Source organism: Urocampus carinirostris, chromosome 3 (assembly GCF_059441175.1).
Source record: "Urocampus carinirostris isolate Australia breed hairy pipefish chromosome 3, RoL_Ucar_1.0, whole genome shotgun sequence".
In the NCBI taxonomy this organism is placed as follows: Eukaryota; Metazoa; Chordata; class Actinopteri; order Syngnathiformes; family Syngnathidae; genus Urocampus; species Urocampus carinirostris.
The window spans coordinates 63,628,427-63,645,686 of record NC_142351.1 but is presented as its reverse complement, the minus strand read 5'-3'; the positions used below and the strand labels follow the sequence as shown (position 1 = coordinate 63,645,686).

General features: G+C 44.1%; 1 pseudogene; it reads left to right on the top strand.

Moving 5' to 3' along the window:
- The first annotated feature begins 4,300 nt into the window (after positions 1–4,300).
- LOC148370420 (uncharacterized) lies at positions 4,301–16,619 on the top strand (annotated as a pseudogene).
- The last annotated feature ends 641 nt before the right edge of the window (positions 16,620–17,260 follow it).

Below are 17,260 nucleotides of genomic sequence, written 5' to 3'. Positions count from 1 at the left end.
GCCATTTTAGTAGCTTCTTCTCCTAACTGCTAAAGTTAGACACTTACGATAGCAATCACATGGATCAAAACCGGCTTTCATGTCCTGTAGCTACATTTTATATTTCCTTAGCAAGAAAATATGGAAGTAAGCTTCCGAATTTTTCCAAGTCGTATCCTTCGGCATAAGCAAGCTAAGTGGCTGCTTAGTACCTCATGACCAGTAGGAGCCCCCAAGAGGAGTTTACCCAAAATATAATTAAATGTATATTATTGATTTTTGTGTGTGAGTGATGTTTATTGATTAATACTATAAAATGTATGTTTATTTACCAAAAATTAATATATGACGTGGTCTGCTCTATAAATCTAGGTCAAGGCTTGTCTGAGCTAAATTTTCTCAGGCTTGAAGAACTAAACATCAGATTTGGCAACTGTATGGGGCTATCTTATGATAATGACGCAAACATGAACGATGCAAATAAAGCTGTGAAGGATAGGCTTTTAAAGAAAAACCTGCGTGCTTTTTATGTGCCTTGTGGATTTTTTGTACATTTGCTATTATAGTTCATTTAAAACAAAATTCGTTTTTTTTACCTTGATCATGGACCTCTGTGTTTTTATATATTTATTTATGTAATTGAGTTTAAATTCAGTTTTTGTACATATGTTGTTGCAGTTCATTTAAAACAAATATCTTCTTTGTTACCTTGTTTCAGGTACCTTTGTGCATTCATAGATTTTTTTAAGTATTTGTGTTTCCAGTAAATAATTGGTTTATTTTGTTACTTGGGGTATCCCACTTTAGATCTCATGACCTCAGAACTGAGCCGCACATGCGCTAACCACTGCGCCGCCGTGCTGACCCTTTGACTAAAACACTTTTGATATTTTGTGTACATCAAGCCCAGGCTGCTCTTGTAGTGGAATTCTTTTACCATTTCAGATTATAAACCATAGGTAAATCACGTGAGGCTGCCCTTTGAGGTTTTATGTATTGATTCTTGGGTGTCCAGTAGGGGAAGTTGCTCACTTTATCAAATATTAATTTGAAATAATTTTTCTGCAAATTTGCGAATCTCTCGTCTGCTTCCGTGGTCTTATTCACTGTGGATTACATTCTAACTACACCTTGTATTTTAAGTGTACTGTATTCGTAATGACAGAGTAAAACATGGGACGAGTCATAGTAGGTATTCAAATGACCAACTAATGGGGTGCCCCCAAATCTAATTTGGCCTAGTGTCAGGAGGTGTCAGACAGACCCAAAAGCGGGACAGAAGGGATGTGGCCTTACCCACTTGTGGACGTGTATTCAAACAGCAACAACTAAAGGCTTTACCGGTGAAAAGGGGGCGTGGGACTGGGATAGCAGAATAGGAGATCTTGCGAGCGAAGCTTGAGAGGGAAGCTTCAGAGGTGACCTTGGGGTGACCAGAATCTTGAAAAAGGAAGACCTGGGAATACCTTTATGACAACGTTTGAAGTGGCAGATCTTAGGATAAGGACGACAAATTTGAGAGGGAATCTTGGGATGGAGAGAATCTTGAAAAGGATATATGGGAATACCTTTAAAAAGAGGATCAAGTGGCAGGTCTTAGAGTGAAAAAACTAGAACGTGGAGGGGTTTGAAGGAGGAGGTTGTGGGAGGGGAAGCCTGTCGTTTTGGCAAGTGAAAGTCTTCAGGAATCAAAATGGTTCAGCAAAGTAAGGTGGGAGCCCAAGGTTATTAAAGTGGAGGTGGTTGATTGTGTAGTTGCAAACAGCTGTGGAGAGGAAAGGTGAAAGGGACTGGAAAGTGGGGTAAAGCTGCCATATTTTGTAGAAAAGAAGGACTGCCAGCACCAAACCCTGACACTAAGGGCTCCATGAAGGCTTTTGCCCTAAAACCCCTGTCCATCGTGCTTCCGTAGTGTGTCGTCATCCAATGCACACGCCTCAACTCCATTCGAAGCTACTAGGACTGGTGGTGAATTATTACACTGTCACTTTAAGCTAGCATTACACTAGCAGAAAAAGCCAACATAAAAGAACAGTTGAAAAGAAATGCTAATAGAAAGGGGTACGTGCCTTCGTGCAGACGAGCCAGGGCTCTCAGTCCGACTTTCAATAGCAGTCGGCCTTGAAGCCTTCCTGCTAGCTTCGAGTGACACATTTGGCACGGCGACATGCGTGCCGTGCCGACACCCCTCAAAACCAATTGTGCAGCTCGCTTCTATACACACAGCTGTGCTTTTGCTCTCTTAATGGCACGATTTAGTTGACCACATTTTTTCCGTCTTTTTTTCTTTCTATGTTTCCCCCCCACTAGCGCAAGCATTTTAATGATAAGTGTGTTTTTCGGCCTGGTTTCACGGTACCCACGGAGGTGCTTCTCATTAAGAATACAGCCGTTCACTACAAAACCTAATGGCTCTTTCACACCTCCGCTCGCCTTTTACGAGTCCTGCCGGCACTCTCTCGGCGACGCCCGGTGGGAGGACAAGTTTTAGAGATCGTGTAGTTGTCCAGTGTACGTTTTTTTCAGGATTATGAGTACTTTTCTATCCCTTAATAATAAATCCACATAACGTAAACCCCAAGGTAACAGTTTTTATCTTTTATTTTTGCCAAAAATGTCCTGGTATGCATTAGACCACAGAAAATTCTGAAAAGGACACAATCAGGTGATTTCAAGGAGTTGCGTTAGACAAACTCATTTCAACAATTCCCTCGTCCCAGGAAAATATATTGCAGTGATTCTCAAAGTGTCATAGATGGTATTTTAAAATGCAATTGAATTGCTGTGGATATAATGTACGATTTATGATTATTTGTCAGGTCCAGCATGGTCGCCGTGGCGACCGGCTGGCCCCGCCCCCTGGGCACCGGCTTTAGAAGATTTTCTAATTTGCGTGTGTGCTTTTTAAGGGCGGGTTGTGGGTTTTGCCGGTTGCTGGTTCATTGCGTTTTCTGTTCTGCATTAATCTGTTCTGTTTGACTTGATCACACCTGTGTTTGCCCGTTCTGAGTTAAAGCCTGTTTTGTTAGTAGTCCTAGTCTGAGTTCCTGTTTGCCTGTAAGCCTGTTTTTGTTTTGTTTTGTCCCTGAGTGTTGGACGACTTTTATTTCCTTAATAAAAGTAATCTAATCGTTAACGCAAATGAGTTCACCCTTCCTGCCTCCTGCCTCCGTTCTGGTCCGGTCCCCTGACAGAATGAACAAGCCCAGATTTGAACTCAGCGAACGATCCCAACACGATTTGGGGAGAGCTGAAGGACGCCGTTTAGCAAGCGCCCAGTGAGTTAACCTTCCCTGCCCATTCGAACCACGGCCCCGCCCGTCGTGGCCATTGCTGTGCCTCAAATGGGGTTACCGGGAAGAATTGACGCCGACCTGTCCGACTCTCCTGCCTGCCTGTTCGACTCTCCTGCCTGCCTGTCCGACTCTCCTGCCTGCCTGTCCGACTCTCCTGCCTGCCGGTCCGACTCTCCTGCCTGCCGGTCCGACTCCCCTGCCTGCCAGCCCAACTCCCCTGCCTGCCAGTCCGACTCCCCTGCCTGCCAGTCCGACTTTCCTGCCTGCCTGTCCGACTCTCCTGCCTGCCTGTCCGACTCCCGTGCCTGCCCGTCCGACTCCCGTGCCTGCCCGTCCGACTCCCGTGCCTGCCCGTCCGACTCCCGTGCCTGCCCGTCCGACTCCCGGGCCTGCCCGTCCGACTCCCGTGCCTGCCCGTCCGACTCCCGTGCCTGCCTGTCCGACTCCCGTGCCTGCCTGCCCGACTCCAGTGCCTGCCAGTCCGACTCCCGTGCCCGCCAGTCCGACTCCCGTGCCTGCCAGTCCGACTCCCGTGCCTGCCAGTCCCACTCCCGTGCCTGCCAGTTCGACTCCCGTGCCTGCCAGTCTGACTCCCGTGCCTGCCAGTCCGACTCTCTTGCTTGCCAGTCTGACTCCCTTGCTTTCCTGTCTGACTCTCCTGATGATCGCCTGTCTTACACTCCTGCTGATCGCCTGTCTGATACTCCTGCTGATCGCCTGTCTGACTCTCCTGCTTGTCGGTCTGATTCCCTTGCTTCCTGTCTGACTCTCCTGCTTGATGTCTGACTGCTGCTTTCCTGTCCAACTCCTGCTTACCTGTCTGACTCCCCTGCTGATCGCCCACTGGACTCCCCTGCTGATCGCCCGTCGGACACCCCTGATGATCGCCCAACGGACCCTCCTGATGATCGCCTGTCTGATTCCCCCTGATGATCGCCTGTCTAACTACCCTGATGATCGCCTGTCTGACTCCCCTGATGATCGCCTGTCCGACTTCCCTGATGATCGCCTGTCCGACTCCCCCGATGATCGCCTGTCCGACTCCGCTGTCGATCGCCTGTCCAACTCCGCTGCCGATCGCCTGTCCGACCCCCCTGCCGAGCGCCAAGTCCGATCCGTCCGACGCCAATGGCACCTGCCTCTCCCCGTTCCTGCCTGTTCGGAGAAGGGAGCGGGGTTGCCCCAATTGGGAGCGTCAACCCATTCCAGGGATTGGGGGGGGGGATTTTTAAGGGTTATTGTTCTATCTTCGTTATTCATTATCCATTATCCGTTGTCGGTCAGTTCATAATACGCTGCAAAGCCTAGGAGCCGGGACTCTTACTCTCAGCCAAAAGGCCGAGCTAAGGTCCTAGCCTCAAAGCCTTGCTGCGATCATTGCGAATGCACCGTTCCCGGAGGTACTGCAATACCGGGCCGAAGCGTGGAGTGGACAGAGCAAGCTCTTATTTTATTTTTGGGACCTCAGGAGCTGCCCCCTGGGCACCGGCTGTAGAAGATTTTCTAATTTGCGCGTGTGCTTTTTAAGGGCGGGTTGTGGGTTTTGCCGGTTGCTGGTTCATTGCGTTTTCTGTTCTGCATTAATCTGTTCTGTTTGACTTGATTGCCCGTTCTGAGTTAAAGCCTGTTTTGTTAGTCTTCCTAGTCTGAGTTCCTGTTTGCCTGTAAGCCTGTTTTTGTTTTGTTTTGTCCCTGAGTGTTGGACGACTTTTATTTCCTTAATAAAAGTAATCTGATCGTTAACGCGAATGAGTTCACCCTTCCTGCCTCCTGCCTCCGTTCTGGTCCGGTCTCCTGACATTATTAATAATTATCTGGCCGATAGTTATCAAATAAAGGCCAAATATACTGTCACAATTATCGGCCCTATGGGGAGTGAAAGTTCATAAATAGTCACTTGAAGCCACACTACAATACACAATCCACTGACACGACGAGTTAGAAAAGATTCCAATCAAGTATGTCTCATTATAATATATTATGAATATACAGTAGAAGCACAACTTGGTCGTGTATTCTCACCAGACATGGGGACTTGAGACTTAGTGACTTGGACTCGAGTCGACTCGAGTCGCTGTTTTTATGACTTGTGACTTGACTTGGACTTGGCAATCTAAGACTCGGGACTTGACTTGTGACTTGACTTGCCCAAGAAAAAAATACTTGGGACTTACTTGGGACTTGAAGGTGAAGACTTGAGACTTACTTGAGACTTGCACATGTGTGACTTGGTCCCATGTCTGATTCTCACTACCTCTCAATAATCTGCACGAGGCACTGGAAAGTTCGCCCATCACAGCATGGCTTTGTCAAGATGTAATAATAGCTCAACATGGTCTAATGTCCTCTAAAATATCATGATTTTTGAATTATTTGTAGAATGTTTTTGGGCCACACTCCTGATTGTGTCTGAACACATTCATCTAATCCACAGGTGTCAAACAGGCGGCCCGCGGGCCAAATCAGGCCCGCTAAGGGTTTGAATCCGGCCCGCGAGACAACACTCAGAGAAGCGCAAGAGAAAAACAAGCTGCAGGTTGAAATATCTCAACTTGCCTCTCACAAAGACACTGTACTTGTGTTTATTTCTCTCTCTCTCTCTCTCTTTCTCACTCTCTATCTCTTTTTTCCCCACTTCCTTTCTCCCACTCTGTCTCTCTCTTTCACTCTCTGTGTCTCTCTTTTTCTCTTCCTTTGTTGCTTTTTGTCTCTTTCTCTCTCTGTGTCTTTTAACCTCTTTTTCTCTAACTTCCTTTTTTTCTTTTTTCTCTTTTTCTCTCCATACCTTTTGTGCTTTCATTTCTCTTTTCTCTCGTTCTGTCTTTTCTATTTCTGTTTTGGATTTCTTTCTTCCTCTTCTTTCTTTTTTTTCTTTTCCCCCTCTCTCACGACTTTTTATCTTTTGTTTCTCACGCGCTCTCCCTCTCTCTCTCTTTCTTTCTTTGTCCCGCCCTCTCTCCTTTTCCCTCCTTCTTTCTCTTATTTCTTTATCTCTCTTTTACTTTCTCTTTAATCTACTAGTCTGGCCCCCGACAGAATGTTTGTTCTATCGTGTGGCCCCCGAGTTAAAATGAGTTTGACACCCCTGATCTAGTCTATATATACCTACCTACCTATCTATTGAAACTTATTTATAAATCTCAATATGTATTCATTTGTGTTTTTGCATGTGACTTATAGGCTCTGAAACGGCTGAACAAATTTTTGTGAAATTCTACACAGTTGTACTTTAGGGCTCTGGGAGTGTCTTTAGCTAGGTTTTGTGTCACGGCACCCGCAACAAATGCAAACAAAAATAATGTGGTGTTATGCCAGGGCCACGCCAAAACAAGGGTCCCCCTTCTTCTTCTTTATCGCTGGTCCAGCCTTTGCCTGTTTATCCTGATAGTGTTTTAATTTTTTTCTCTTCAAAGTCTTTATTACACGTTTTACCCTGGAGTGCCGTGTGTGGTCGTATTGCATACGATGTTTCACAACATTGATATCATTGACAATAAAGATAATTCTATTCAATCCTTGTTTTCTATTCCACGTCAGCCAGCACAGGTTGGGAGGATCACAAGTTGTCCTGCTAACTCCTTGCCTCTCCTCTTGCTCCTAGACTCCCCTTGTACTGAAGACCAATGTCTCCAGCCCCACGTTCAGCACCCACTACATCACATCGTAGAAGACTTCCTTCGGACTTTGGTTTCCCTATCCACGCTTACACTTGATATCATTGTTTCAATAAATCTTGTCCTGTTTCCTGTCCTGGTCTTAGTCTGTTTCTTCAGTGCCTGGACTATTTGGCGACTTGTACTCTTCAAATTATAACACGTGGCCTAGCATTGCTGAGTATTTTACTCAGGGGCCGTGGTTTGCTAAAACGTATGCGTTACAATTGGCCATAAGACCGAACCGGTGCACGATTGAGTGTCGCTAATTGGTGATGAGAGGTGTCTTTTTTAATTTTGAATTTTTTGGTAGCCATTCATCGCGCGGAGTGTGTATGATATCCACTGAGTATACGCGGTTCAGATAGTACATCGATGGATGGTAGCCATTCGCTTCAGACAGCACTTTTTTTCAGAGCGGAGTGGGAAGTCGTACTTCTGCAAGCTGCCACCGGGCCGTGGAGGGATACAAATGCCGCACTGTATATTTTGTTCAGCTTTTTAGTTAGTTATGCCTGGTCTATTTCGGACAAAGGACTTGTGGTGGGAATTCCATCTCTGTTTAAGGAAGCGGCACATCCGCCTCGGCTCACTGACGACCCCAACAACCTCACCCAAGAAGAATGCCCGGAAACGCTTGTTTGATAAATATTGACAGTTCCTGGGCAATCGTTGATAAAGATTGACCCTTCTGGGTGCAGTCAACAAATGAGTGTCCTAATTAAGACTCAATATTTTATTTTTCTCAATAAAGATATCCTAAAGTGCAGCATTCGTAATTTGATGTTTACAGATGTAATTGGCGATTTTTTACATTTGCCCAAAGTGGCCCCTCTTTGCATTAACATTATTGTATTTATTTTTCTTTATTTTAGCTTCTTATGTGTACGGCTAAAATAATACAATTTGATAACGATGAGTGTGCCATTCAGTATTGTTTTGAATTGAATTGAAATGAGTTGTCTTCGGACCACTTGTATAATGTTAAGTGGCCTCTCAATATCTACGTATCTCAGTGTTATGGTGCTCATAATATATTGTCATTATATCTATTTCAAAGTATTGATCGATTGATATAGTCAAATTCAGGTCTCTTAAACTTGACTTTTTGGAGACATCTATACCTGAGCTGTATAGTTAGTGTATTACAATTTGGCAAAAAATAAACAATAAATAAAAACATAAAAGTAGATAACATGTTTGTTTTTATTTTTTTCAAAATATAGCATACAGGAGAAAAATGGTCATCAGTATCAGTAGGTAAAATCATTGCATTCTTCCTGCCAAAATTCAAATTCATGATAATATCCATTTGCAATGTTAATTTTTGTAATCCAAGCAATTGTCAGATATTAGATTCACTGGGACGATTTATTTTGCCTGAAATGCTATTGTAAACGTTATTTCTTTCCTCTGCATGTTTTCCATCTCCCCAGTGACCAAATGCCTGCAAGAGCTCTCCAGTTTGTACACAAAAGGTCAACGCCGAGCCGAACATTTGCCAATGGGTGATAAAACGTTATATATCTTTTTTTGCATAAAGCTCGTCCTGCCGTTGTTCCTCATTAGGTTGGTTATTGCAGTCACCTCGTTGACGGCCATTGGTATTGGTGCACAACAAGCAGAACCCTTCACTGATGAGCCAATTATTCTCGAAGTCTTTGCTGACCCGTCTTGCTGTATTTTACTGTCACACATTCTTTTTTCCCCCCAGAAAATAAAATGTTGACTGCTGCAAGCCCAAGGTGCATGTCTGAAAATGAAATCACAAGTACAGTAGGCTCCTGGTGTCAGGATCTGGCATTTCATTTCCCCCTCTTAAGGGACCCTGCCTGGGGGGAGTGGCGCTTTGTTTTTTGTTTCTTGTTCCTGGTTTGGGCGTTCTTTGAGGCCACTTATTTGTTTACTTTGTTCCTTAGTATTGTTAGCAAACATCATTCTTTTTTAGCGCACCTGCCTTGGTTCCATCCTTCCCCGCTTATTGGATCACCCCGAAGATCATAATACCGTAGTTACTCCATTGATCCGTTCTGAGGCAGATAAAGATGCAATTCTCATATGGCGACGGATAGAAACTTGGGTTAATCAGCTAATGCGCTCAGAACCCCTGGTACCACACTCTAAAACAGTTTGATTCAAAATGACCAACCCAATATATGGGTTGATTTGACCCACCATACTCAGTTGTTTTGCAGTAAAAAAAAAAAAATAAACACAAAAATGGAATCGTGTGTGTGTGTGTGTGTGTGTGTGTGTGTGTGTGCAACAAAATTTGGCAAAATTTTCTTTGAAATATGTATTTTCTGTAAATTGTTAATTTTATTCTAAACAGGCTGTGTTATTTTGTATAGAACAACACAGAAAACACATAATAAAGTTTTGAGTTGGCCGTGTTTTGGACCCAGTCTTTTTTGTTTTGAGAGTGCAGGTAAAAACATTACAATTATATATATGTATTAAGCATTAGCGACAAAATAGTTAATAAGTTTAATAAGTACTACTCATATGAAGTACAGATGCATACTGTAATCTGCAAGCGGGGGCTGGCAGAGCACATTTATGTCGGGCCGGGCGCCTCCTTTTTGTAGTTACTTTGCATTAAAATGAAGTGCACTCGTGCAGGCGTGATCCATTATCACCAACTGCATATTGCTGTAGTTCCTTCAATCGAGGGCTGCCAGAGCGCATTTATGTCAGGTCTGGTGGCTCTTTGTTGCTGTTTGTTCCACCCTAAAATGAACGGCACTCATGCGGCCTTAATCTTTTACCCCACATTGTGCATTGCTCTGAGCGCAGACCGGCACAGCACACTTTTGTTTGGCCTGGTCGATATTTTTTTCCGGTTATTTCTGCTGTAAAACTAAGTGCACTCGTGCAGCCGCGATCCATTATGCCCGATTGCATTTTGCTGCAAGTGTGGACCAATAGATAAGACTTTTGTCAGACGTGGCGGCCTTTTTTTTTTTTAATGTTCTGGCCTCCCAAAAGTGAACAGTTCTCATGCGTTAGTGACACATTACCGTCAATTGCATATTGCTCTGTGCTGGGACTGCCAGAGTGCACTCATGTTTAACCTTGCAGCTCTTTTTTGCCATTATTGCACTTATGTGACCATTAAAAGGTTATTACCAATCCTATTGCTGCCAGCAGGGACAGCTAGAGTGCTTTTTTTCCCGGTTTGGGTCGCCAAAGCATGACATGGTAGACCGCCTAAAATTAACTGCACTGTTTTGGCCGCAATCCATTATCCTCAGTCTACTATTGCTGAAAGCGGAGAATAATTGTGTCATGCGTGTCAACTCTTCTTTTATGTTCTTTCCATCTGAAAGAAACAGCATTGTGCACCTATAATCCATTATCCCTAGTGGACTATTGCTGCGAGAGGGGGGTGTGGAATGCATGTTGAAAATGTGGAGGGTAGCTACTTCGCAGTATTTAAGAAATCGCGGGTGGATTCTGGTCCCTATTATCTGAGACAAATAAGGGATTAGAGCAGAGGTTCTCAAATAGTGGGGCGGGCTCCCCAGGGGTGCGTGAAGCTCAGTTAAGAAGGGCGCGGACGCGTTTGATTTTAGGGATTTTTTTTTTAACTTTCACAGAAAAAAAGGAAAACTGCACCTCCACTACACTCGGGCGCAGTGACGTTCTCATTGGCAGAGTCCTTTGTTTGCATTTAGCCTTCACACAGTGCATAAAGCACAGAGCATAAGCATTAAGTATAAAGCGTAGACATGAATCGTAGGAGACAGTCAGGTGACCCCATGAAAAAAAATATTTGACACGAATGCGGAGACAAGCGAAGAGAGACAAAGAGTCAAACAAAAGTCTCCTCCCGAAAGCTGAGGAAGTTCGACAAAGGCGTATGTATGTCAGAACCAGAACAAATGGTAGACCCAAACGCGAAACATTTCATAACAAACTTTTGTCCGGAAGCTGAGAAGTCAGGTATGGGAAAGCAAGCGCCAGCAATCCGGCAATCGCTGGGCAGGAGGAGCAGTGAGCTTACGGGATCGGAGCGTGGTCTGAAGACGGGAACAAGTTTACTGGCCGGGACGGGCGATGGAAGCGTGGTCAATGGGCAGAAAGGAATTAAACCACCGAGACGGGCGATCGGAGCGTGGGCGATGGGCAGAAACGAGTCGAGTACCCGGGACAGGAAATCAGAGCGTGGTTGGTGGGGAAACACGGGTTGGGTAGCCGAGGCAGAATATCGGAGCGTGGTCGAAAGAAGGAATAAGTCAGGGAGCCGGAGACGATCGGGAAGCCAGGGGCAGTCGAGCAGAATACAGGTAAGGACGGGACAGATGGGAGCCAAATAGTGCTTGCCTTGCATGTGCGGAGGTTCGCTGATGGACTGACAAGGAGTGAATGGAAGCGTTGAGTTTGAATAGGAAGGGAACCAATCAGGCAACGAGCAGCAGCTGGCGCCAAACAAGCGGGCACAGGTGAGGGCAATGGGTAATCGTGACAATGTAGCACTTCACTGTAACCACGGAGGGAAACGAGCAAAGAGCCGTGTTCTTGCTATGTTAAAACATTTGGCAATGGACAGTAAGAAGCCAAATAAATTAAATTGTCACTCAAAGACATTGCAGCCCTATCAAGCACAAAGCGGCTGGAATTTTTTTTTTCCAGATAAAATGTGCCTAAAGGTATAGAAGTGGCATAGACTGAGGTGACGTTTTACCAACAGTATCGAGCAATTGTTTTGTCCTCACTAATATTATGTGATAAGTTAAAAAAAAAATGAGGGGGCGAGAGAGGATTCCTTCTTTAAAGGGGAGGCATAACAGAAAGTAATTAAGAATCATTGGAGGATGATTGAATTTAATTTTTAAAAAAATATTTCGCCAGTACGCAGGAAAACATACGCTTGAGTGCCGGAGTTAGATCCTGCGTCATTACAGCAGCCATCTGTCAGCAGGCACACTGCCCTGGTTATGTTTGTGCGTACATGTACATTGCATATCACGTGTCAAGTGACTCACCCCAGAAATTAGCATCGACATTTGTGTGGAGTTACATTGGGCCCAAAGGTTTTGAAATTGAAAGAGTAAAACAGAAAATGAATTTGTTGATCTTGAATTTTGAAAAACAAAAGCGAAGGTGTTGCTGTATTGCAGGTGTCTCAAACCTGCGGCCCTAGTGCCAATTGTGGCCCTCAGGATGATACTTTGAGGCCCTCGCCTTATAATGAAAGCCAAAGGGACGGTGTATGTACTTTGACGGCTAAATGTCGTAGTATTGTGTCATGCAACGAGAAACAAGAGCTAAAAATAACATCTAAGAATACAATCTACGGAGACATTAAAAAATCATACAGTATATTTTTTTTCTTCTATTTTCTAACCAGGTTTTTATTTTTTCAGGTACCCGTTGCAGCAAAATGGCTAACAATAATTTCCTCTCCACTGAGGTGAGGTAATACACACTTTTCCTTTAAAAGCAGCCATAGTGGATCATGGATTAATTCGTTTGTGATTGATTTATTTATGTATCTCCATATTCATTCTTAATTTTTTTTTTTTTTACTTATTGTATGGATGAAATTTAAAAGAAAACGATATTTGAGAACAGAGGAATATTTTTATCAGACCATTTTTGTGGGACAGCCGATTTGGCCAAACCTCACCCAGACCCTATCCCTGGTGGCACCCCAAGTAAATTGAGTTTGAGACCCCTGCTGTATTAAGGGGAAATTAAAGCTAAGAACCACAAGGAAGAATACAAACTGCGTCGACTCAAAGTGAGCAAATTGCACCATTTTTTTCTCATTTTTTTGCAAAGCATTTGTGAGGTTATCCGTTCCCCTAGCAGCAATACTGCGGACAATTATGTCGAGTGGCGGGAGTTTTTGTGTTGCTCTCGTCGTCGCGACTACGAGATCTATTCAGATTCCGGTCTGTCTGTCTGTCTACCTTGGTCATATCCCTCAAGAGGGGTGACCGACAGCAAGACAACACATACAATAAAAAGAAAATTAAAGGGAAAAAAATAGCAAAAAAACACACACAAAAATTTTTGAAACATGGCCAACCCAATCGCCCAAACACCCAAACAAGTTGGGCACCTCGGCACCTAAGTTGGTCATGCTTTCGTCCCTCCAGATGAAATGGGACACCAGAAAGCGGCCATGTCACTCGGGTCAGGGTGACACAACACACTCTTTTGTTCAACAGCAGGGCCCGACAGCTTTCACTGGTTTACCCCTGCCGCATCATACGGGTGCCCAGCCCATCCTTAAGAACGCGTCCACAATCCCAATATCCTTTCATAACACGTCTCCACTCCTTTCTATCACCAACAAGAGCTCTACCTTCCATTATATTTAGACCTCTTTCCTGCAGTGCACTCATAACACCATTCATCCACGTCGATCGCGGCCTTCCTCTTGGTCTTCGTCCATTGACTTCTGCTCTGTAGATCCTCTTCAACATTCGCTCCTCATCCATCCTCTCCATGTGTCCAAACCAACCAAGTAATCTCTTATCAACACGCTTGCTCAGTTCCACGACTACTCCAGTTCTGTCTCTCACAATTTCATTTCTCAGTCTATCCAATCTTGTCACTCCTAACATAGTCCTCAAACACCTCATCTCAAAAACATTCAACTTCCTTCTTAAATCTGCGTTCAGGCTCCAAGTCTCTGCACCATACAACACAGTCGGCACAATAACACTCTCATACAGTCCCCTCTTAACATCCATACTCATACTCTTGTTGTTCATCACTCTCCTCAGAGCACCCAAAACCTTGCTTCCTTGATTCACTCTGTGCAATACCTCGCACTCCATTCCACCAACTGCAGCCACATCACAACCCAAGTACCTAAAGCTTTCAACTTCTTCCAGCACCTGTCCATGCAACCTGATTTCTAACGTCATGCCCACTCCATCACGTGAACACTTCATCACCTTACTCTTCCCAACATTGACACATAACTTACGCCTATCACATACTCTTCTAAACTCCGTTACCAACCTTCTCAATGTTTCCTCAGAATCAGCCACAAGCGCTGTGTCACCTGCAAACAACAACTGACTTACCTGCCACACTGTTCCACTGTTGTCCATCATTTCTACACCTCTGCCAAATACTCTTGCATTCACCTCTCTCACCACACCATCCATGTACACGTTAAACAGCCATGGTGACATCACACACCCCTGTCTCACACCAGTCAACACAGGGAACCACTCACTTGTCTCACTCCCTACTCTTACACATGCTCTGCTGTTCATATAAAAACTCTTCAATGCTTCCAACAACTTTCCACCCACTCCATACATCACCATCACTTGCCACAACGCCGCTCTATCAACTCTGTCATACACCTTTTCCAAGTCTATGAAAGCCAAATAAACATCCTCACCTTTTGCAAAATATTTGTCACCCACCTGTCGTACTGCAAACACCTGATCCACACATCCTCTTCCTTTCCTGAAACCACTCTGCTCTTCCAACACCACCTCATTCGTTCTTTCTCTCACTCTCTTAAACAAGACTCTTCCATAAAGCTTAGAATTAGAGACTTTTTATCTCAAACAGTTGAAAAGTTTCAGGTAAGTATCTCGGACGATTGGCGCAAGGTAAGTGCCGCGCACAATTGTTTTACAGTCGCGCTGCTGCCGAATGCTGTCGAAGGGCATCCCCTCCCACGGTTGCTAAGACGCTCTTTCGGCATCCAACTGCTCACAAGTGAGTATGGGTTGTTGTAAAGCAGTGGTCCCCAAACTACAGCCCGCGGGCCGGATATGGCCCGCCTTCACATTTGGTCCGGCCCCCTGAAAAATACCAGAAAGCATTTTGATTTTTTTTTCATATATGTGTATTTGTATTTGATAATAAAGGTGGACTTTTGCAATAAAATGTTCTTTAGTTATGAACTATTTTCATTATTAACTATTAGTTAGTAACTATTTTATACGGCGCAACAAGGGTTGTTGACTTGTTAAAATGTAATATTTTGGGATTTTGGTGTTGTTTTGTAAAGCAGAAAAAGTGAAGTACCAGTATATCACCACTAGATGACATAGTCTCACAGGTCAGGGAAGGGTGTTTGGGGCAAGTCTCACGGGACCTCACGTAATTTAATGAGATTTGTTCAATAAATCACTCTTAATGTCAACAAGTAAATGGTGTCGTGTGAGACTGACATTTACCATCTATTTTGCAGGTGAGATGTTTATACTGGTAACACACTTACTGTGAGCATAATATGTGAAAATATGTTCGTAAAGGTTGTTTGTGATGTCTGAAAAGTTTACAAAAAGTGAAATAGTACGAGTGAGTCGTCCGTTAGCATAAGCAACAGAGTGAGGTATGCTACGTTATGCGGGACTGGGTTAAGAATGTACTGGGATGTTAATATGTATATTTGGTTACCGTATAAACACAAAGTGAGTTGTTTTGGAAGGTACAGTTATGGTGTTTTTGTTAAATGATTCTTGAAAAATACCAATTGATGGCAATGTTATTTTGTATTTATTTGTTAAAGGGGATCTACCGTAATTTAATGAGATTTGTTCAATAAATCACTCTTAATGTCAACAATTAAATGGTGTCATGTGAGACTGACATTTACCATCTATTTTGCAGGTAAAACAACAAGAACAAAAAAAAACAAAAATATATAAAACAAATGAACCCAGAGAGGTTTATTTGGTTATTATTTATTTCATAAATAGTGTTATTTATTTCCTGGCTTTTTTTCTGTGAAGAGCCTAGAGAGGGTTATTTGGTTATCATTTATTTCATTAATAGTGTTATTTATTTTCTGGCTTTTGTTATGTGAAGAATCCAGAAAGGGTTATTTAAATGTGGCTTTCTGGAAAAACATATTTTTTTTTACATGTAGGCACTCCTGCAATCATCACATTTTTTCTGTTACAAACTGATCAGAGAAGGGAAAAGTTACGTGGCCCTCATGGGAAAAAGTTTGGGGACTCCTGTTGTAAAGGTTGCTCCCGCTTCCGTAGGCAAGTAACCCTTCTAGAAGGACGTGTCCGTGAGCTAGAGCAGTTTAAAAGGAAAATGTTGGGTGCCGCTGACACCACTGCTAGCGTGGGTTGTAGCTGCTAGTCCGGTTAGCACTAGCCCTAAACGGCATGCTAATCGCGGTGAGCCAATTCAGACACATAACAAGTTCAGCCCCCTAGCCAGTCCCACTCCCCCCCAGTCTACTGGCTCCCGCACCCTAGTTATAGGTGACTCCATCACCCGTAACATAAAGCTTAGCACCCCAGCCACGGTTATGTGTATTTCTGGGGCCAGAGCACCCGACATTGAGGCTAATTTGAGGGAGCTGACATGCAAATCTAGACACCAGGACAGGGCTAGCTACACTGGTATAGTCATTCACGTCAGCTCTAATGATACTAAAATGAGGCAATCTGAGATTACAAAGAAAAATATTGCTAGGACCTGTAATCTCGCCAGCAAAATGTGTCGGCATCGAAGGATTGTCTCTGGCCCCCTGCCTGCAAGAGGCAATGATGAGAGGTTTAGCAGACTAGTCTTGCTAAAACGGTGGCTGGCAAGTTTTTGCAGTCAGCTGGGATTTAGGTTTGTGGATACCTGGCCTGCTTTCTGGGGCCGACCTGACCTGCTGAGGAGAGACAGCCTTCACCCTAACTGGGAAGGTGCTCTCACTCTTTCTAAAAATATAGATTACTGTTCAAGCCTTCCATGACAGGGTACACTAGTGCAGGCCAGGTCACAGATGATTAGTGAACCTGTAACCAAGGGTGTGGAGTCTGTAACGCTAGAGCTAACTAGCGCTATGCTAGATTCATGCAATTCACAGTTTTTGTAGTTTAGAGTGTTCTATTGACCGCACCATACATCCTGATCTGTACTCTTCTATAGCATCTTCTTCTGTGCTTCTTACCTCTGTTTCTCCCTTGTTAGGTGAGGAGGGAGAAGAAATTACATTATTTTCTACCAATAGTCATGCTGCTACTCCACCTGTCAACAATATTCCTGTGGTACGGAATTCGGGCCGTATCTGCCGTAATGCAAGGTACAAGACCCGGACCGGCAGTATAATCCAGTAGAGCAGACCTGGGCACTCCGGTCCTGGAGGGCCATACGTCCTGCCAGATTTTGAAGTTTGCTCTTTAACTCAGGTGATACAAATTATAACCTCGTTAGCAAGCTAGCAAATGCTCGTTAACGATACTGGTGATTGGAATCACCTGTATTGGATCAGAGAAACCTCAAAAATCATGCAGAACATACGGCCCTCCAGGACCGGAGTGCCCAGGTCTGCAGTAGAGGTTACCGCTAAGGTTGCCATTAAGGTTCAAAACTCTGGAAAGGGTTCAGCTCAGT